This window comes from Electrona antarctica, assembly GCF_951216825.1.
Source record: "Electrona antarctica genome assembly, chromosome: 19".
NCBI lineage: Eukaryota > Metazoa > Chordata > Actinopteri > Myctophiformes > Myctophidae > Electrona > Electrona antarctica.
Genome location: NC_136800.1, coordinates 10,369,959 through 10,394,211, shown reverse-complemented (window position 1 = coordinate 10,394,211; position 24,253 = coordinate 10,369,959).

Here is a 24,253-nt window from a genome sequence, read left to right as displayed (position 1 = left end):
GAGCCCTTTTTTTTTTTTTTTTTTTAATATATTTTTTTGCGGCTTACGCCTTTTATTGGTTTTTGAAGGGACAGACAGTAGGCTGACAGGAAACGGGAGAGAGATGGGGGAAGACATGCAGTAAAGGCCGTGTCGGGCTCGGGAGTCGAACCCGCGGCACACTGCGACTGGATTACCAGTGCCCAGACGGTTACGACCGCCTGGGCTCTGTGAGCCCTTTTGATTGATTGATTGAAGTATAACAGTTTGCAGAATTACAGTACATTTCAAGCACAACTCAATGCAAAAACTGTTAACAGTGAGTGGACGACCAATAAGGCTTGTTACCTTGGTCAATTCATCATAACATTTAGAGACTACAAATATACACTTCTATAGCCAAAGAACAGGAAATCATCATAAAGGAGGTAAAAAGGGAAAATAAAACATACAGTGAGGAGAAAAAGGGGTGGGTGGGGGATTCAGATTTTACGGGGGCCAGTTTCGAATTGCAGCCGTCCGTAGGTGCCCTTTGAGAGCGGTTTTGAAGGAGTCAATGGATTCACATGTCTTAATGACTGTTGGTAGGGCGTTCCACATTTTTGTGGCATAGGAGCAAAAATAATTTAGTCCCTTGTTTGTGCCGAATCTGGGTTGCACATGGTTTGTTGAACTCCCTCTGGTGTTGTGGGTGTGGACGTTAACATTAAGGAAGTATTTAGACAGGTACATGGGTATCTTGGTGGTGTAGCGAATCTTGTGGACCAGACCCATTGCAAGATGCTGTACTCTGTCGTCAACCCTAAGCCATTCCAGCCTGTCAAAGTGGGCAGGGGTGAGGTGGGTTCGGGGAGTGAGGCCAAGTAGTAGCCTGACCAGTTTGTTTTGGGAAGTTTGGAGCCTTGTTTTAAGGGCCTTTGAGGTGCTGTGGTACCAAGAGGTGCATGCATAGTCAAAGGTGTTTTTGTTGACCAGTGAGGAGATCCTGTACAGACTAGTGTACAGGAATTGGAAGCTGACTGACACTATGTAGATCACAGAACCTACTGAATTACTTGAACACGATTTTTCCAACAAAACAAATAAGATGGAAACCAAAACAAAACGTGGCAATGATGTTGAAGCAGATAAACATGGATGGATCAGACTTTGTTTACAGGATTACAGATTTAGCATTTTTGAAAATTAATTCAACCCACACAATTGTCCATTTCGTCATGCTGCAAGTCAGTACGAGTAACGTATTCAGTGTCTTTGTGAATATACATGCACACACCTCCACCATGCCCATGCGTTTCCGTCGTTCCTATATAATGATAGAATAGTTCTCTATTTTAAACATCATTATGTTCATTTGTTGTTCATGTGTTTTTCCATGTGTGTGTGTGTGTGTGTGTGTGTGTGTGTGTGTGTGTGTGTGTGTGTGTGTGTGTGTGTGTGTGTGTGTGTGTGTGTGTGTCTGTTTGTTTTGCCAATTATTTGGGGGCCCACTTGCTGTATCTCCTGCTTTCTGTGTCAGGTGCTGTGCACTCATTGTCACGACTGTGTGCCTAATTTGGAGAAGATTTGACTGCACTGATCATCATAGCACATATTTGCAACCTTGGAAGCCCAATTATTATTAATTGTCTGGGTAGCTCAGTCGGTAGAGCAGCTTGCCTTTCAACCACAAGTTCATGGTTTCGGTCCCAAGCACCACAAACTTCTGAGTCTTGCGGCAAGTCGTAAATGGGAGCTGATGGTGTTGTGCTCCAGGGGTCCCCAGGGGTCTAGCATATAGACTATATGCTAGACCCCTGGGGACCCCTGGAGCACGCATACCCTCTATATTATAGAGGGTAGGCGTGTGACATCATCATCAAACCCGGAAGTTATGCAGGAACGCCCACTGAGTGGCAAAAAACTACTTTCTGCAAGTTTCTGGCCTTGACAGCCCAGACATCCAAACAGAAAAGTCCTATCCGATTGCATTAAACAACATTAAACAATGTTAAACTCACATTTGCATGTTGCTTTGCCACTCGATTTGCCACTCGATATGCCATTCACTTTAAGCATGCGCATACCCTCTATTGAGAGATGGAGATAGACTCGCCCTCCCATTCATGCTCTGGCTGATACCAACAATAACCCCCCAAAACCTACTTACTAGTACTACTTACTTTACTAGTAAACCTACTGATCAGTGCCAAATGTCTTGGACACACTGCCAATGGGCCAAGGTTGAGGAAGTCAATCCCTGCATATTTTTCAAAGCGGCCTCATGACGGCGTTATACCAGCCCACTTAACTTTGGTCATCCACTCAAAATGTCTCTTTCCACCAAACTAGATGTTCCATCATGTCTTATTCTGCTTCAAAACAGACTTTTACTGCAGATCAGTATCTGAGGAAGATCCTGTGAGATCGAAACGTTGTCTTTAATAAAGTAATTCCTTTGCATAAAGAATGGTGTGCGGGTCCTATACTACCTCCTTCCATGATTGCCTTATTGGCCCTGCAGTGCACCCACTGTCGAGGTGCGTGTAAATAGGTATGCGCTAGAAATCATGTGTATCGATTTGTATATTTTGGACAAAATGTGTTTTGAAGGAGAAGACGACATTTTGAGTGGATGACCTAAGTTAAGTATAACGCCACCATGAGGCCGCTTTGTGAAATATGCAGCGATTGACTTCCTCAACCTTGGCCTATTGGCAGTGTGCCCAAGAAATGTGGCACTGATTGGTCAAGTAGCCTACTAGATGGCCAAGATTTCTCTCTCTCTCTCTCTCTCTCTCTCTCTCTCTCTCTCTCTCTCTCTCTCTCTCTTCTCTCTCTCTTCTCTCTCTCTCTCTCTCTCTCTCTCTCTCCTCTCTCTCTCTCTCTCTCCTCTCTCCTCTCTCTCCTCTCTCTCTCTCTCTCTCTCTCTCTCTCTCTCTCTCTCTCTCCTCTCTCTCTCTCTCTCTCTCTCTCTCCTCTCTCTCTCTCTCTCTCTCTCTCTCTCTCTCTCTCTCTCTCTCTCTCTCTCTCGCCTGGCAGAGATAATGAAACCAAGCAGAAGCCATGGCCAGGTATGGTTGAAAGGACACATGCCTCCGATGAGCTTAAAAGCACACTTGTCGAAGAAGCTTGGCTTGGCTTCAAAACCAAATTTACATCAGTACTGAACTACATGGCTCTTTGAGAACCATCAGGGTCAAAACCCGCTCGGACCATGGATGAATTCGGTCATACTGACTACAATGAAAGCCAGAGACAAAAAATGCTCTGAATTTCTAAAATGCAAGTCAAAGCTTGCCAAGCGCTTCGACAGTGATCTCCAAGCTCAGTTGGACAACTAAAAACCCAACGAACCAAGCTAAGAAACAGTGTAACTGCCATGACCAAATCAGCTAAAAGTAACTTAAAGCACAGGAAAACAAAAACAATCCTCGTGAGCTCTGGAAGCTACTAAACAATCAACTAGGCTGCGGTCAGAAACTAAAAACCAGGTTTTCAAACATAAACATCAAATCGGACGACACTCTCATCACTGACAAGCTTGATGTGGCCAACCACTTGAATATCTTCTTTACAAACATAGCAACAACTCTGGTTAACAAACTGCCCTCCCACTCTGGGCTCTTTGGTGTAGAGCACATTAACTCTTTGAGCGTTTCAAGGATTTCTATATAGTAGGTAGACTTCTCTATGCATAATCCGTTTTTGAATGATTTATTGAAATTCTCTGTTGTGAATGTGTGACAACGAAAGACCTTCAGAGAAAGCTTGACTTGTCTGCTTCCAGGAAAAAAACGAACTGAGTTGATAAAATGTTTAGTTTTTGTGTTGGAAGCCATTTAAAAGAGCCTGCATTTACACTGGGTAGTGTTTCTAGGACAACAAAAAAGTTATGCCCGGTTGAAGTTTTATTTCTAAATAACTTTTTTTCTGCTGGGCGTACATAGCCATGCAATATCTCATTTTAAAGGGTGAGTTGTCTAGTTCAATTAAAATAAATAAAAAGTTTCTCACATTACCACTGTAGATATTTTGCCATCTATAAATAGCATGGTCAGTCATGATCAATCTGACCTATCCAGCTAAAAGTCCCCATATCTCTGAATTGGAACATCATATAACTCAATTCTTTTTTGGGGTAAAATTAGACATTCTAACGCACATTTTGATATATACCATGTTTACATAGTCTTACCAGTACCTTGTCTATTCATGCATGTATCTCAAAAACCTATTATGAAGAAACACAGTTTTGATAAAAAACACATCCAAGGACATTGTTTTGATATGACTTGGTGCCCATGAAATGTATCAAAATATAGACTTGAATGTATACTGTATTATAAAAAAGAAATTGAGTTATTACCATCTACCGTTACAGAGTAAATCACAGTTGAAACTCGCTTAGTCATATACAATAAACCTCACAATAGTGAACAAAATAGCCATGACAGGTCTAACTCATTGTAAAAGCGTCTTTTATTTTTTATGACTACTAACATAATAAAATTATAATAAATATTACAGAAAATAAATAGGCCTACATACAAAACAGTTGTCTCCAAACTCCCCAGTGTCCCCAAACCACTGCATTCCAGTTGTTCTTGACGGTGTGTGTAGGCTAAATAATAATAATAATTAAAAAAAAAACTGCCCCCCTGAAATGAATGAATCCGGTTCAGTGTCGGAGAACTCCATCGCAGTCTTGACTCTTCGTCTTCATCATCATCATCCTCCTCCTCATCTGATGTCAGTTCTAAATATATAAAAAATAAACATTTAGCTGTTGTCAGTGCACGCTACTATTACATGGTGTTTGTAGCTGGCTGCTAGTATCACGGTAAAATAATAGGCGACGTTAGAATGACACCAATGAGTGCTCGCAGGTATAATATCCAGCACCATCGCGTCGCCACATTCCACTGGCTGTTGGCTAGTTGCTAGCAAACACTGCAGAAATGGTACTGGCTATTGGCCGGGGGAGGACGTAGGCTATCTGACATCATCGTCATCATCATCATCATCACACGGTGACACACTAAACAATGTAAAATCATGATTGTTGAGTGGTGTAAACCACTCCTACAACTGGCTTTTTTGTGCAGAAAAAATGAGCATGGTTGCTATGTTCACCCTGTTCACCCGGGTGTGATTCCTACAACTGGCTTTGTTTGTGCAGAAAAAATGAGCATGGTTGCCATGTTCACCCTGTTCACCCCGGTGTGATTTCATTACGTCAGACATGATTTCATTACGTCATACAGACCTTACACCACTCAGTTCACACGGGTGTGATTGTATACAATACAATGAATGCGATTATCATGCAAGCTCATATAACTCATGGACAAAAGAAATCTACAAGCTCACAACGCGTCGTGCATGTGACCTGTTTGAGCTTGTAGAGCTGGCTGCTAGTATCACGATAAAATAGGCGACGTTAGAATGACACCAATGAGTGCTCGCGGGTATAATATCCAGCACCATCGCGTCGCCACATTCCACTGGCTGTTGGCTAGTTGCTAGCAAACACTGCAGAAATGGTACTGGCTATTGGCCGGGGGACGTAGGCTATCTGACATCATCGTCATCATCATCACACGGTGACACACTAAACAATGTAAAATCATGATTGTATACAATACAATGAATGCGATTATCATGCAAGCTCATAACTCATGGACAAAAGAAATCTACAAGCTCACAACGCGTCGCGCATGTGACCTGTTTGAGCTTGTAGATCATCATGTTTGTTCTCCGTCTTTGTAGACAGTAAAAGGTGCTGGCTAATGGCTGGAGGGGGGGTTAGTGTCGGTCGGTGCAGTACAAATGTATCATAGCAGGCATGCAGCCATGCACGCATGGCAGTACAATTATTTTATATTGTAGCGTGCCATATAGGCGATCTGATCTGAAGAGTAACGTTCGCTCCTTTTATTTACCGTCTACAAATACGGAGAACAAACATGCATCGTTTACTGAAGCAACGCGTGGTTATGTGCGACGCGTTGTGAGCTTGTAGATTTCTTTTGTCCATGATTTCTGATCACTATAGAAGGGCATTTTCTACAATAAGATTACCTCAAAACATTCCGGGTTGATCGTCTTCTTTCAATGGTTTCCCGGTATAGCTCATCGGACGACGATGAGGAGACAATGAGTGGTAGTGGCCGGTCCCCGCTCCGGTTCTAAGCCCAGCCACCGGTCCCAGCGACCGGGCTGGTGGGGACTGGAGAAGGCGACTGGGACGCGTATGGATCAATACTACTACCACAAAACTCGCTCAAATAAATATTACTGCTTTCAACTTTTTCTGATAGAAAATCGCTCGGGCGAGACGTCAAACGGGCTGAACACTGAAAACTATGAAAACTCCCTCCGCCCCCACTGTTTACTGGGGTGTGGGATCAGCTTCCAATGGCAAAGCGTACACGTGTGTCACGTGACACGGGTTTTCTGGGAAATGTAGTTGATATTTATGCTCAATACTCTATACAGAGGTGCGTACCGAATTAATCAATTGGTATTAATAAAAAAAGAGAACTACGGAAAATCACGTACAAGTCAGACAGAACTAATGCATAACTCCACGTGTTTTCCAGTAGTAATCTGTCTAAGGGTTAAAACCTTCTACAGAAACCTAGGTGTTTGTAAAGACGATTTTAAACTAGTTATGGTAACAACTGATGAGGTAATTAAAAAACTGAGTGCCCTCCAACCCCACAAGGCCACTGGCCATGACAATATTCCCTCCAAATTTCTCAGAGACTCTGCAACTTGTTCCTGTTCGCAGATGACTCGGCACTGCTAGTCTCGGACAGGAACAAACTGCAGGTTGAAAAGGCCCTCAGCTCTGAACTCGGTAGAATCTGCACCTGGCTCGCTGATAACAAACTATCTTTACACCTGGGAAAAACTGAATCCATTCTCTTTGGCTCTAATAGTAATCTCAGCAAGGCAAATGGCTTCTTGGTTAGAGTGGGTGACAATGTTATCACACGTAAAGATGAAATTACCTACCTAGGTTCCATCCTGGAGGCTAATCTTTCCGGTGATAAAATGGCCACCAACGTAATCAAAAAGGTCAACCAAAGAACAAGATTCCTCTACAGGATCTCCTCACTGGTCAACAAAAACACCTTGAAGACCTTAACAGGAGCCCTTGTACAAGGTTTATTTGACTATGCATGCACCTCCTGGTACCACAGCACCTCAAAGGCCCTTAAAACTAGGCTCCAGACTTCCCAAAACAAACTGGTCAGGCTCCTACTTGACCTCGCCCCCCGAACCCACCTCACCCCTGCCCACTTCGACAGGCTGGAATGGCTTAGGGTCGACGACAGAGTACAGCATCTTGCAATGGGTCTGGACCACAAGATTCGATACACCACCAAGATACCCATGTACCTGTCTAGATACTTCCTTAATGTTAACGAAGTCCACACCCACAACACCAGAGGGAGTGCAACGAACCATGTACAACCCAGATTCGGCACAAACAAGGGACTAAATTCTTTTCGCTCCTATGCCACCAAAATGTGGAACGCCCTACCAACAGTCATTAAGACATGCGAATCCCTTGACTCCTTCAAAACCGCTCTCAAAGGGCACCTACGGATGGCTGCAATTCGAAACTGGCCCCTGTAAAATCGGAATCCCTCAAACACGGACGCTAGGACAACACAAGAGACAGTCGCGGCCACACAGCCAACTCAAGGTATGGCCACTGAGCCGACTTGGGGACCCAACGCAAGGCCAACACAAGAGACGGTCACGGCCACACAGCCAACTCAAGGTACGGCCACAGAGCCGACTTGGGGACCCAACACAAGGACAACACAAGAGACGGCCACACAGCCAACTCAAGGTACGGCCACGGAGCCGACTTGGGGACCCAACGCAGCTCCTCCAAGGAAAACAAACAAATGAACGGAGCTGAACGTGAATCCCCCCCACCGCCCACGCCTTTTTTTCCCTCACTGTATATGTTTCTTTTCCCTTTTTACCTCCATTATGATGAATGCTTAATTGGGTCGTCCACTCACAGTTAACAGCCTTTGTATTGAGTTTGTGCTTGAAATGTACTGTAATTCTGCAAATATTTCAATCAATCAATCAATCAAAAAAGAACTCTCCTCTGAGGGGAACATTCTGCCAAATTAACAGATCTACTTGCAACACGTTTTGAGCTTTCAGATCGTCAATCTTTGGTGAAGAGATTTGGTATAACGACAGAATAAGAAAAAGACTGCCCAAGTATAGTTGTAAGTTGTAACTCAAGTCCGTTTCTAGACTAGACCTCTAGTCGTATACAACAAGTCTGAGAATAGAGGGTTTAAGTGGTTAAAGTTAAGAAGGCAGTGCATGTCCTACGTCGGTCTTGCTCTCTCCATAATTATATGCACTATTTATAGACAGCGGTGGAAAATAACTAAGTAAATTTTTTATTCTAGTACTGTACTTGTTTATAACTTTGAGGTAGTCTACTTTAACTTTACTAGAGTATCTCTATTTTTCATATTCATGTCATGGGCAAATATTGTATGTTTTGCGCCACTCCAAATATTTGAAAGCATTACTATACTTTGAAGGGTTTTTTTTTTGGTTTTTTTGTATTATTTATACAAAACCCATATTCTATACATTCTATACAACAAGCTTGTAGATCGGCTATTTTACTTTTACTTGATGCCAATAACTTCGTAGTATCAGGGACATGCACACATAGACATCAAAGGGGGCTTCAGCCCCTGCCCTTTTACCCGTCTGTAACACAACTGCCCTTTCCAGACCCTGAATGCAGCATTTACTATGGTTAAAGAAATGCACATGCCCCTCCTTTCCATGCCATGCCGGAAGGCAGCATTCGGTCTCCTGAACTTGAACGTAGCATTTTGCGCTGAACAAATTTGTTTCGAAATCCATGTCGTACACACCGCATCTCCACTAGCTAAAGTGTGCTGGGTTGCGTCCCGAAAATAGCTGATCTACAAGCTCTTAACGCGTCGCAGCGCGACGCATTGTGAGCTTGTAGATCTGCTATTTTTGTCCAAAATGCCCTCTTACGGGATTTCAGCCCCTGCCGCTCGAACACTCTCTGCACGTTCCTGCGTATATATGATCAAGTAACATTTTGAATACTGGACATTTACTTGTAACTGTATTTCTACATTGTGGTATTGATACTTTTACTTAAAGGTATATTCAGTGATTTCACTTAATTCAAATATCACTTATTTTTTTGTTTTGTTGTGATAATCCTCCCTACTATAGAGTGTGCTGACCATATAAGGAGTTCCTCCCTGTCCCCAGTTAACCCCAGGGGTCAAAAAACCCTAGGTTTCGTTTTTGGCTAGGTGGCCAAGTCTTCATCCAATCAGGATAGAGAGGGGCCTTCCGTGAATCATGATCGAGCGGGGGCGGGCCTTGGTGTGTGTGCTGTTGGCCTGTCGCGTGTCCCCCCCACTGTAGTGCGTGCATGTGCACATCTTGTTACCGGGGCGGACCGGGGTTTTTTCCAAATCACCCAAATCACTGAATGCTCCTTTAAGTAACACGTCTTTCTTCTTCCACCACTATTTATAGAACCCCCTGCAGCAATTCACCAAGACACTTAAATAATTGGAATCACCATCACAAACACAACACATAACGGTCGGTTATGTACAAAGCGGGTTGTTCCAAATCAAAATGTATAATGTACAAGCATGGCGAGCGTGATTGCTGGTGACCTACAGCCGAGAAAATCATTGGTTCGTCACTGCCTTCCATCAAGGACATTTCTCACAAGCGCTGTCTGTCTGTCTAGGGTCAGTCCGACCCCATCCACCCACATCATGGACTGTCTGTCTGTCTGTCCAGGGTCAGTCCGACCCCATCCACCCACATCATGGACTGTTCACTCTGATGCCTTCTGGCAGAAGGTATCGCAGCATCAGGAGTAAAACTTTGTCCCCCAAGCCATTCAACTTTTAAAGTGCAACCTTTATCCATAGCTATTAAAGGTATATTCAGTGATTTCACTTAATTCAAATATCACTTATTCTTTCTTATTTTTTGGATAATCCTCCCTACTATAAAGTGTGCTGACCATATAAGGAGTTCCTCCCTGTCCCCAGTGAGCCCCTGGGGTCAAAAAAACCCTAGTTTCGGTTTGGGCTTTGGGTGGCAAAGCCTTCATCATCCAATCAGGATGAGAGGGGCCTTCCTCCAATCATGATCGAGTGGGGCGGGCATTGGTGCACGTGCTGTTGGTCTGTTGTACTTCCCCCACTGTAGAGCGTGTGCATGTGCACATCTTGTTACCGGGTGGACCGTTTTTTTTTTCCAAATCACCCAAATAACTGAATGCTCCTTTAAACTTTTAAAGTGCAATATCCAAAATGCCCTCTTACGGGATTTCAGCCCCTGCCGCTCGAACACTCTCTGCACGTTCCTGCGTATATATGATCAAGTAACATTTTGAATACTGGACATTTACTTGTAACTGTATTTCTACATTGTGGTATTGATACTTTTACTTAAAGGTATATTCAGTGATTTCACTTAATTCAAATATCACTTATTTTTTTGTTTTGTTGTGATAATCCTCCCTACTATAGAGTGTGCTGACCATATAAGGAGTTCCTCCCTGTCCCCAGTTAACCCCAGGGGTCAAAAAACCCTAGGTTTCGTTTTTGGCTAGGTGGCCAAGTCTTCATCCAATCAGGATAGAGAGGGGCCTTCCGCGAATCATGATCGAGCGGGGGCGGGCCTTGGTGTGTGTGCTGTTGGCCTGTCGCGTGTCCCCCCCACTGTAGTGCGTGCATGTGCACATCTTGTTACCGGGGCGGACCGGGGTTTTTTCCAAATCACCCAAATCACTGAATGCTCCTTTAAGTAACACGTCTTTCTTCTTCCACCACTATTTATAGAACCCCCTGCAGCAATTCACCAAGACACTTAAATAATTGGAATCACCATCACAAACACAACACATAACGGTCGGTTATGTACAAAGCGGGTTGTTCCAAATCAAAATGTATAATGTACAAGCATGGCGAGCGTGATTGCTGGTGACCTACAGCCGAGAAAATCATCGGTTCGTCACTGCCTTCCATGAAGGACATTTCTCACAAGCGCTGTCTGTCTGTCTAGGGTCAGTCCGACCCCATCCACCCACATCATGGACTGTCTGTCTGTCCAGGGTCAGTCCGACCCCATCCACCCACATCATGGACTGTTCACTCTGATGCCTTCTGGCAGAAGGTATCGCAGCATCAGGAGTAAAACTTTGTCCCCCAAGCCATTCAACTTTTAAAGTGCAACCTTTATCCATAGCTATTAAAGGTATATTCAGTGATTTCACTTAATTCAAATATCACTTATTCTTTCTTATTTTTTGGATAATCCTCCCTACTATAAAGTGTGCTGACCATATAAGGAGTTCCTCCCTGTCCCCAGTGAGCCCCTGGGGTCAAAAAACCCTAGTTTCAGTTTGGGCTTTGGGTGGCAAAGCCTTCATCATCCAATCAGGATGAGAGGGGCCTTCCTCCAATCATGATCGAGTGGGGCGGGCATTGGTGCACGTGCTGTTGGTCTGTTGTACTTCCCCCACTGTAGAGCGTGTGCATGTGCACATCTTGTTACCGGGTGGACCGGGGTTTTTTTCCAAATCACCCAAATAACTGAATGCTCCTTTAAACTTTTAAAGTGCAATATCCCCTATAACCTTTATACCTATTATACAGTATGCTGCTAAGGACTCCTCGTGCCAATATCTATGAACTGATGGTGTTTTTATTTAAGTAGATTTTAGGATTTTACTAATATAGTATTTATGATTTATTTTAACTAGTTTCGTTCTCTTTTATGTATCTGCTGAATGACAATAAAGATATCAATCTTACACATTTTCCACCAAGCCTCACGAGTTGTACAATAACTGAGCAGTTACGCTTTGTTGTTCAAAAAACATTTTATTTCTATTTTTTTTATAATTAGTTTTTTTTTTATAGTAGATCTTTGAATGTTGCATTCTTCCATTTGTAACCATGGGTCTTCATGTCCATTTCAGTGAATCCATCTCAAGATGGACGACAGCATCTTGCAATGGGTCTGGTCCACAAGATTAGCTACAGCACCAATATACCCACCTGTGTCTAAATACTTCCTTAATGTCAACGAAGTCCACACCCACAACACCAGAGGGAGCTCAACAAACCATGTGCAACCCAGATTCGGCACAAACAAGGGACTAAATTAATTTTGCTCCTATGCCACCAAAATGTGGAACGCCCTACCAACAGTCATTAAGACATGCAAATCCCTTGACTCCTTCAAAACTGTTTTCAAAGGGCACCTACGTAAAATCTGAATCGCCCACACACCCCTTTTCCCCCTCACTGTATGTTTATTTTCTCTTTTTATCTTCTCTATGATGATTTCCTGTTTTGACTATATAAGTCTCTAAATGTTTTGATTAATTGAAAATGGTGGGCCCTATTGTTAGGGTTAGGGTGAGGGTTTGAGATAGGTTGTAGTTGTAGGACTAATGACTGGTCTAACCAATGACTAGACTAAACCAAGTACTGTCTAAACTAAGTACTGGTGTTACAGACACAATGATGAACAGACTTATCAACCAAACCATCCACCACATTCGTCCTGGACACTGGGGAAAATATTGAATTTAATTATGAATTAAACAGGTCTCCACCAGGGCAGGTCAGGTTGTGGCCTCCTCGTGGCACTATAAGTAATATGCCAATGTGCAAAGGGTGACATTTCTTCTTACGCCTTGGATGGCAATTGGATGATTTGAGGCATTTTGTTGCAAAAATCCACCTGTTGGTGGCGCTATAACAGGCCAATGTGAAAAGGGTGGGATATATTCCTCAGCCTAGAAGGAAAGATTTCAAGTAAATTGCACGCTGCGTTCATGATTTGAGGGTTTTTGTTAAAAAAGGGCCAATCCTGCAAACTTTGAAAGCCAATGTTAGCCAATTAGGATGGAATATGAAATATCGGACAGATCAGTCTTGAACACATGACTATAGAGATAGAGATAGTGAGATTTGGACAGAATCTGGAGGAGTAATATCCATGTGTTCTTCAAAAGTCAGCCTCCTGGTGGTGCTATAACAGGCCGTTCTGGAAAATTTAGGGCAGGGGGTTCATCGTTGGCATCCAGGGAGTGTGTGTGCAAAATTTGGCATCGACCGGGGCGCGCACACACGCACTCACACACGCACACACATGCGCAAAACAGTGTGCAAAACATTCTCTCTCTCCATGCCTTTGGCCTGTTATGTGTACAACTGGAGTTGAAGAATAGCAAACACTTGAAAGTTCAATAACAAGATATAGATTGGTCTTGTTCATAATTGTTCATTATGTCTCAGTAACGTACAAGGACCTTGGGAAGTTGTTCCAAGAAGAAAATAATGTAAGCACTCACAAGAATCCTTGCGAGTCCAAATCCAAATTCAATAGGTATACATTCCCTATTCAGACTGCTGTGTTCTGAGAACTCTCAGTCAAAGCTGTACAGGAAGAAAAGAACAGGACTGTGCAGCCTAAACCTTGTGGGCAGAGAGTATACATTCACATATACAGTACATACACATAATTATACACTCGTGTACACCCATGAACTCCCTGTACACCCATGACTGCGTGGCTCTGTTCAGCTCAAACAAAGTGATAAAGTTTGCAGATGACACCACAGTCATAGGCTCGATCACAGACGATAATGGAACAGCCTACAGGAGAGAAGTGGATAACGTGGCACAATGGTGCCAGGAGAACAAACTCAGAGAACTCTCAACGTTGACAAAACAAAAGAGATGATCTTCGACTACTGGAGACCTCCCAGAGACAGAGTAGAAAGGGTCAGAGTTCAAATTCCTGGGGGTGCACATCACTGAGGATCTCACCTGGCCAGTACAGACAGAGCGGGTGGTGAAGAAAGCACAACAACGCCTCTACTTCCTGAGGAGACTCAAGAAAGCTGGCATGGGCCCCAAAGTCCTAAAAGCTTTCTACAGTACAGAGGCACCACAGAGAGCATCCTGACTGGCTGCTTCACTGCCTGGTATGGCAACTACTGTACACCGACCTCAACCGCAAAGCAATGCAGAGGGTTGTGCGGACAGTCTAACGCATCAGCGGATGTGATCTCCCCCCCAAAAAAGCAAATAAGCTTCTTTCCCCTAACAATCACAATCAGATACAGTACATGAATGAACTGATAAGAACCAGAGCAAAACAGGGCAAAGGAAAACGCTAGCCCCCCCCCTCTTCTCGCACTATTATGCTCAAATTGCACCTTTCTAAACTAAAGTTGCTGTATAGCCTATGGAACATAGGCTATAAATGTTGCTCTAGATATGGAACATAACCTACTGTGAAGCTGTTCCCTAAACTTTGCTACTACAGGGAAAACATGCACATATGTCACTTTTGTTTTACTCTTCGATTGCTCTTTCTTGCAATCTGTATTCTAACCCTTAATTTGTTTGCTGTGTTTTGTGAATGTTCTGTTATCTTTGCTGCTGCATTGTCTAAAGTTTTGTACCTGTACACAAGATGAAACAATAAAGTACAACCTTGAACATTCTCTTGGCACGGGTAACAGGACAATCGACCAAAAGAAAAATGCAAAGACGTGAAGTTAGAAAAGCACAGACAGACTTAACTTAGGGTTTTGGCAGACCAGACGTGTTCCTCAGGGCTGAAACATTATGGCTTCCACTGCTGCAGTTCAGTTCTCAAAAATGAACGCGCACCCCCTCATGTGCACCCCCCTCAGCGTCAGATCCGGGGGACCCCACGGCATCCAAATGGACCTTTGCGGTCTGTAACTATCTGAGAGAATGTGCAAATGGACTCCTTTTGTACAATTAACACTAAAGATTACATTGGATTAGGTGTAGAGAGTGAGGTCCCAGAGAAGTAATTGAACTTAAAGACGGGGTGAAATGGCTATTTGGAGCATTTTATTTTGTAGTTTCAATCTCAAACGGAAAGATGTGCGCTTTTGAACCGATCAGAACGTTGCATCCCTCCAGGCTAATGGGACGTTTCTCTGCTACGTGCGCGATGCGTGTACGCACATACAGAATGATTGTAAACAACGTCAGAGAGAGACAGGCAGCAAAGCTCATGGCTTAATTCTAACCTAAAATGTTTTCAGATACATATTTTAGCGTGATGATTAAGTTTAAAACGAGTAATGCACTGTCTGGATGATTGAATGAGAGTATTTCAAAATCACCTGTGTTTGGAGGACGACGCAGCAATGGGAATAAAACAGGTGAATTTAATCAAGATTCACTAATATGCATGTGTGTCTCGACACGTCATCACGCAGCACATTTTCTTTCGAAGGAAGTAATTAAAATTGTATTGACTTTTGATACACCTTTCGCATCCGTTGTTAGGTATGCTATGATGACAACGGATATGGTCTAAAAGTGTGAAAAACGTCTTTAAAAAGAGAATCGCTGATTTAGTGTACTTCGGAGACAACAGAGAAACAGCCATTCATCCTCATCAACCTACTTGACAGAAGAGAAGGATCAAATTGCTTTGTAGGGAGCATCCTAGTCATTGAGTGGGCGTCAGACCTGGTATGATGAGATGAAGTTAAGGCGAGCAAGGCTGCAAGGGGGCGAGAAAGAGAGGGATCCAACACTAAACGCACTGCAACACACACCGCCAGAACACACAATAACATTCATAATACCTAGCACTATAGCAGTAGCAGTATTGGACTGGATTGAAACATTCAGACAGACAGACAGACAGACAGACAGACAGACAGACAGACAGACAGACAGACAGACAGACAGACACTTTGTACAAAACAGGCTACTCCTGAAAACTTTGGAAGCCAATTTTGGACAATCAGGATGGAATATGAGAAATCAAACAAACCCGTCTTGATCACATGACTATGGGGGATTTGGATAAAATCCGTATAATAATGCACAGCAGCACAGAACACAAATAAACCAGGTTTCAAACCACACAGGATGCAGTTAATGAGTTTCACAGACACCAACATAATTATGTCCCCAATGCATTCTCAACACTATACAGACAATGTAGGCAACTTTCATTCAGTATTTATAATCACAGCTTAGTTATTATTATGTTTTGTTGGGTTGGTGTATAAACATACACCAACCCAACAAAACTAATTACACAAATTAATTCTCATTTAGCTTAAGTCAAGACACAATTGAATGCGCCCCTCTGCTAGGGTACACAAATTGAGAATGCAGAGAGATTTTGCAAGGCAGTTTCTGAACTCTTTCCGCCGCTTTACCCCATGACTGACACATAGCCCTGGGTACAGTAGGCCAGTGTTTCCAAAACGTTTTCATGTAAAGGACCCCCAAATTGACACCCATTAGTCCGCGGACCCCCATTAGAAAAGATATATGCCAAGGAAGCCCCATAAGAGAGGATTTTTACGGCTCTGGCAGTGATTTTCACCGATTTTCATTTCAAGGATTCCCAGGTTTAACCTGAATTAGGCTACGGTCCCCCATTTAATGGCATTTCTATCTCTGGGACGCCAATGTATATTGTAAAATCAAAGTTAATTTAACTCTGAGAGTGTACAAATGGAACCAAATGGACCCGTCAGGGTCCATTTGGTTCCATTTGTACATTCTCTGAGTTACAGACCCATAAAGGTCTCCACACACCGGGCGCGAATCGGATGCGAATTCAGATTTTTTGCGGCGTTTCTCCATCGGTTTTCTGAAAAACGCGGCCGGTGTGCAACCACCTTAAGGGTCCATTTGATTCCTAACTATCATTTAGCTGGGGACCCCCTGGAAGTCTCTCAATGACTTCTAGGGGTACCCGGGACCCCACTTTGGGAACCACTGCAGTAGGCAACCCAGCCTGGCGGAGATCTGCACTCTGAGGAGCACCCTTTTCTAAGCCAACTCTATGATGAATGATTCACACAGACACTGCATGATTGTGAATTAGTTAGCCAACGCTTTTTCAACCACGCTGCACTTACATTTCTCTAAACTCCCGGTCCGCTCCTTTGAGTCCTTTCATCACTGCTACAGCATTTTATATAAAGTGCCTGTGATTGCCGAGATAACGATCTTACTTTTAGCATTAAATCCTTTTCTTAAAACATAGGTCATGGTCTAACTGTGCTGCAAGGAGCATTTCTCACAGCTTATTCTCAGCATGGAGAGAAAATTATCCGAAAAATATTCATGAGAATATGAAATGAATTGTAAGCCTTGTGCAATGCAGATAGTTAAGATTTCTCTGTAAAATGCAGCTGAAGTTTCTATATCCATCAAAAATGTTATGAGGAGTCATCGTTAGCATGAGCACACACCCTTTACCTCTCGTCAGAAACGGTTACATGTCCGGAGCGATGCGAGACAAAGTCACAAATGAAATCTGATTATCGGGATGCGCGACGGCTCACCATGGACAGCGCTCGAAGCTTTAGTGATACAGGGCTTTGAAAATCTTGCTTTTAATGGAGATAAACGGAGCCTGGATGTAAAAAAATCCCATAGCTGGTGGGGACGGAGGCGTTGCATAGCAACCGGAACAATGCTAAAAGGTAAATTGACGGTCGCTGCTTTCATATGGAGTATACGGGGGGGTACGAACATGTACGTAGTAGGCACCTGCCGTACCCTAGCCTAGGGGTCCGAATATGTTCGTAGATGACAGAAAAATAATTAATAAAATGAGCAGAGAAACAATTCTCTTTTGTAATGCAAACTGAATTCAGCGATGTTCCTCAGCTTCAGAGTGTACTATCAGGCATGAATGGATGGGAAACTCATGAGGTCAGGAATGGGACAGAAGGCCTCATTTCCGTCCATTTTGGGACTAAAGACCGGGACCCTAGTCTTTAAAGGGCAACTTTGTTTTAGTTTTTTTCAACCAAGGTTCATGTTTTTGGTTGTTATTAGAGAAAGTAAAAGATGAGTGTAAAAAATGTTTAATTTGCTGATTTCTTTCATTTTAGCGATTTTTTGTGGCTAAATATATTTTTTGACAAAAAGTTATGGCGATTTCGTTATTATTATTTACTATAGTCCTACTAGACCTCAGGGAATAACATCTGGCCACAGTAGTTGTTTTCTGGATCGCCGTAATATTTGGTAAAAAAAAAAAGACATATTTAGCCACTTGTCCCCCTGTCAAAAATAGCTAAAATCGTTAAAACGAAAGAAAGCAGCAAATTTTATTTTTATTTTTTAAATAACACTCATCTTTTACTTGACTTAACCTAAAACATGAACCTTGGTTGAAAAAACCAAAGTTGTCCTTTAAGTCCTTGTTGGAGGTCGGAGGTCACAACACACGTGATGCAGTGTAATTGATGACTGTAATTGTTCTTTTTGAGGGGCGCTAGCCCCTTCTATGCCCTGCAACTCTGAGGGTTTGTGTGAACACATATGTTGCCTGAGTATTGGGCTGATCACCCCATAGTGATGATTTGATTGGCTGAGCAAAGTACATATTGACGATAAAAGTGAGGGCAAAAAAGTGAAGATGCCAAAAGTGATTGGCCGGAATTACATTTGTGATGATTGGTTGAGCACGGAATGCGATGATGTATGATTTTTGCTACTTTTGAATGAGACTGTCATACGACAAAGCAAAGCATTCATTTATGAAAAGCAAAACAAAAATGATGAAAGATACAAGGTTCTGCCTGACAGCGATGAAATGCTCATGTACTTGATTGCTCCAATGGTTAGGATTGCATGTACAGTAGTCCACTCCTAACAGTCAAGAGTCGAGGCATATTTCAAGCATGCATGGTCTCATTTAAGGTTGTAACTGGTGCCGATATTATGAGTCATGGTTTCCATAGAAGAAATATTGTACATGTGCAGAAATGTGCAGAAATGTCCATGATAATTAGCTGTTTGTAACCTAATTTGATTCACTTTTGTATGGCTTCCACAAAATTGGATAGCTGTATGTGAAAGAACTCTAGACTAGAAAACCAAAGTATAGACAAATTATGTCAAAATAGCATGCTCGGGAGCAGACAAACTGTACGCACTTCTTTGTGCGACGCTGAGGTTTTGTCCCCTCACTGGTCCAAATTTAACTTTGAGCACAACAAACAAACACGTCTCAGGGAGACAAATTAAAGCCTTTCAGTAAAATGTTATATGTATGCACAGAGCGAAGGGAGTCTGACTCCTGAAGTGAGAAGTCGTATCTATTATACATACTGCAGGGGTGAAGGGTGCTTCTGAGGGTGAGACCATATGGTGTTGACGCTGTGCAACTCCTGTCCTTGTCCTGATAAAGAATCTCTCATGTGATTCACAATGTCACTACACTCGTCAGTGTTCATTTCACTCTGCGGAGTGTCAAATGCCAGTGGCGTGCACAGAGAGACACTAGGGGTGCTAGAGCACCCCCTGCCCTTTTCCCTGTGGAAAAAAGTTTTATTTTTTATTTTTTTACAGTGTACACTGTACAGTATGTGCACCATGGTGACATTGATCAATTCTTGATAAAAAACTTCTAATATGTTATTTAGGCCCAGAAATCTATAAATCTCACACTATTAAGGCAACCGGGCCGGTTCCACGCGCTGCACAAGGTGCCCTTTTTTCCACTTGAGCACATGCCCCTCTAAATGTCTGTGCACGCCACTGTCAAATGCTGCATTAATGGTCCATCTCAGAAAAATATGGAAGAGTTTTATATTTCTATTTGTCAGCTATTGTTGAGGAGCATAGGGATATTTTGCGCTAATTCACATAAAAGCGCCACATTTTGCACAGATGTAGCCCAGGGCATGCTCTAATGATTTAGCCATAGGGCGCCCCTGAGTCTGCAACCTTCGGGGTCGCCACAGCGGCCAAATATGGCCACCATTGACAACATATATAAGTTAACATTTTCTAAATGTCATTATGCTTTAAGTAGCATGTGACGTGTCAAACTAGGGGGGTTTCATGATTTTAAATCCATTCCAAGCATTAGTTTTGCCCGAAAAACACTCTAAATTCAACCATAGCCGCTTGCCCAAATGTGCCCAAATGTGCTGACCTCATCACATTTGTGATGACGGCTATGGCCGTTTTTAGCCCAAGGAGTGTTTTTCATGCAAAACGAATGCTTGGAATGGATTCAGAATCGGGAAAACCCCCTAGTTCGACACGTCACATGCTACTTAATTAAAGCATAATGAAATTTGGAAAAATGTTGCCTTAATTGCCACAATTGTCATGGTGGCAATGTGGATTTGGCCACGGCTTGGGCGCCCTAGCTAAATCATTAGAGCAGGCCTATAGGCTACATCTGTGCAAAATCTGGCACTTTTAGACAAATTAGCGCGAAAACCACTATTCTCTCTCCTTACGCTCCTCTACGAGTAGATCACTAAGATCAGCTATTCTCAAAAACAATGTTGATAAATGCTGGAATCTTTTCTCTCGTGGCAGTCCCAGGCACAACATATTTCCCATATCAATTTGGGGGTCGGTCCTCGAAAGGAAAATGTTTGAGAACCAGTAGTATCTAGCCAAGCCATTCTGTCAGACAGCTGAACATTGGAACAGCATGTTCTGTAATGTTTCAGCCAGTACATGTGGGGAGACTAGACCACTCCTGAGTCAAATAGTATAGAGTCAGCTTTAGCACACTGACTGGTGTTTGCCACATCAAGACATGTTTGGAGAATCTCTGGGATGTCTTCATAGTGGTCAGATATAATTGGAAAATATGCAATATAATCAACTTTGGGTGATTTACTGCATGGCATTATCTGAATTTTATTGACATTGTGAACTCCACCCATCTGTAAGAGGGTCAAAACTAACAAACTAACAGAATTATGGGCAGAAATGTGATGTAGGTATCATAATAGGCTAGCATGGACCTTTTGTTGGTCTGTGTGTGTGCGCGTGCGTGTGTGCGTGCGTGCGCATGTGAGCATGCGTGCATGCTTGCGTGTAAGTGCGTGCATTTGCAAATAGTTTCCTGCAAAATACTGTAGTTTTTCTTATAAACACTGTAAGCTTATTCAATGTATGCTAATCACTGTACCAGTTTTCTCAATTGTTTGTTTTCTGAAAGCCTATCCATCATTTTCGGAACAAGCAACATGGCCTGGACTGACAACTAACTCTAACGACGCCCTTATACAGCGCAGTGCCAGAGTAGACTGAGAACGCTACAGATGTTGAATCAGTCTGTAGTGCTCTCTTCTTTGCGATTGCTTGCTGGCCGAGTGACGGAGTGAGTGTAGATGCATATATAGTGAGGAAGATGGCCTGCTATCATGGACAACCATGCACTCTCACATGGAGATGGTGAAGGCAAATGAGCTCCTAGGAGCCAGCTGGGGAAAATGAGAGATTCATCTATATACCTCAACTTAGGGTTAGGCTGAGCTCACACCTTTAATGCAATTCTGGTGCTCGTTGGATGCATGTTGTGTAGTGTCATGGCCGCCCAATGTATTTCCAATGGAGGTCACATGGTTTGACACAACATTGTGTTGTGTGAGGGGGAGGGGCGCAGTCGAAACGCACTCGTTATGCAGAAGTTTTCAAATGTATTAAAATCTTTTGAAAATAGCCGATCTACAAGCTCACAATGTGTCACGATGCGATGCATTGTGAGCTTGTAGATAAGCTATTTACAAATGGCCGAAATGTATATAATGTAGGACTGAAGTGGTTAACGTATGTTTTGCAATAATAATCTAAATCTACAAAGTAACTACTGTAGTAACTAAAGTATTCAAATATATGTAGTGGAGTAAAAGTACAATATTTGCCTCTGAAATGTATAGTGGAGTAGAAGTAAAAGTATCGGAAATTGGAAATTAAAAAAAGTACAAATTCCTCACAATTGTACTTGGGAAGTTTACTTACTTATGAAAACGTAACACCACTGGTCTTTGCCGATAGCTATGAAGACTTATAATGAGACACACAATGGTAGCTCTGCTCGTTCAATAGACTAATTTGCTCTGAAGTAACAACAGTTACTATTAGTACTATTCACATTATTTATTTTGTCCTGTATAATGCAAGCCTTGTTGGGGGTGTATGCTGTTGTATACTATTGTTAATTATTGGTGGTATTGTTCATTATTATTATTATTATTCTTTTTTTAATCTTCTGGATGGACTAAACAGGCCTGCAACGTGGGTGGGGTTTTGTTAAAGGTGTGTTTACATTTCATTTTGAAGGTATTTTCTATGTTTAAAAGTATATAGTGTATTGTATTTTATTTTTTCCCTAAATCCAATGACCTTTTTCCCTAAACTACATTATTTTTTAACTAAAGCATTTGGAATCTATGTCCTGGTGTCTGTCTGAATTAATTCCAAGTTTTAAAAAGCTTTTCACTTTGAGTGGTATTATTTGTGGTTTTAGTTAAGTGCTAATATTGGGGATTAATTGCTTCACAACTCAAACTAATAGCTTAAGACGAACTTAAAGCCTTCCTCTATTATTACGGGGATCAGATGGGCTACAACAATTTGAACATTTAAACAATTTCAAGTTGTAAACCATTAAACTAAGTTGTAGTCCTAACAGTGCTAACCAGATTTCAGATTTCAGATTTTTATTGAAGGGACAGCCCCTTGAGATGCATCATCTCATTTTCAAGAGGGACCCATAAACATACAAAATACAGAAAAGCATACTGTACACAAATACACAAAACATGCAGTACACAGATACAAACAGATATACAGATACATACATATATACACAAATAGCTTGCTCACCCTCTTCCACCTACACCACCAACCACCACATAATACACAATGGAGATAAGGTCACAGTGGTAAATGGTAAATGGTGCATTTATATAGCGCCTTTATCCAAGGCGCTTTACAGAGATGTGCAGATATTTCAGTGTCATAATTGGTTACAGTCAGGTTAGAAGCATAGGCAAGTTGAGTCTAGATGTGAATGTAGTTTTGGTGACACTGTTTGCGTGTTATTGAGAGGCAGGCTTTTCTGCTGAAGTACAGCACATTTACATTTATAGTACATATCAGCACGTTTCCTGATAAACCTAAATTTCCAATCAGCCCAGGGAAGGCATGTTGTTATCTGGTATATAACCTTCCACCAACCAGGGGCTGCTCTGATTCACTGATCACGCACATTTTGGTTCTTTATCTCCCTATACTCCATTTTTCAATTCGATTGAGGCTTCTTTATTCAGCCTGAAGATGGAAAATGCATGAGTGTAATATGCATGAACGGATACCACTGCTACAGCTGGCCATGGAGGACACGTGCTGAGGCATTTCAGGGCTGGATTCACCACTTTATGCATTACTTTATGCAAGTTTGCCCGCTGCTTGGCCATTGAGAACATTGCCTGATGCAGTCTTGTACAATTTAGCTATTGAAAAATAGCAGATCTACAAGCTCATAGCGCGCCACCGAGTGGCGCGCTACGAGCTTGTAGGTCTGCTATTTTTGAAAAATCGTGAAAAAAAAAAAATAATCTTATTTTATTTTTATTTTATTTTTGAAAATAATTTGGGGACCCCCTAAAATAATTTGGCGACCCCCCGAGGGGTCGCGACCCACGGGTTGAGAACCCCTGTTGTAGCCAGACAGGAACCACGGACAGGATGCAGCCTAGTTATTTTTATTTTTTTCTTTCGTTTAGTTTTCTATTCTATATTCTTTTTTTTTTTTTTTTTTTTCCCACACTCATTTAATTCTGTACAAATTCAACATCATCCAATGTTTAGACTTTTCGGGGGGGAAATAGCTTTTGTTGTATATTTGTGTTGTCTGTGTGCGTCATTTGAACAATTGTTTGATGAGCATGCGCCTGGAAACAAAAATAATAATGATGGATCTATATACCGAGTTGTTTGTTTGGTTAGCACTGTTAGGACTAAATCACAACTTAGTTTACAACTTCAATATCCAATGAAATCAAATGTACCACTTCACAGGCGAGCAAAGGCGTTTGCTGAACACACCCAATATTACCTAATACCTATAGTCCACAACATCCACCAGATACAACTATTTTGGATAAGCCCCATCTGTGACCTCCCCTGGCTCTGGGTGGCTCCAGGACTCGGTTACATAGCACTGACATCCAGAAATGGGGGTCCGGGAAAACTGCCCATTTTTTTTTACCCATTTCTGAATGTTGTGTCAAAGTGAACGCTCAAAACGGTCCATACATTGTCAATGGCATTCAATGTTTGTGTCAGGACAATGTTTGTGTTTACACAAACCCTCAAAGCTAGACATAGGAGGGGCTAGCGGAAGGAAAAAAATG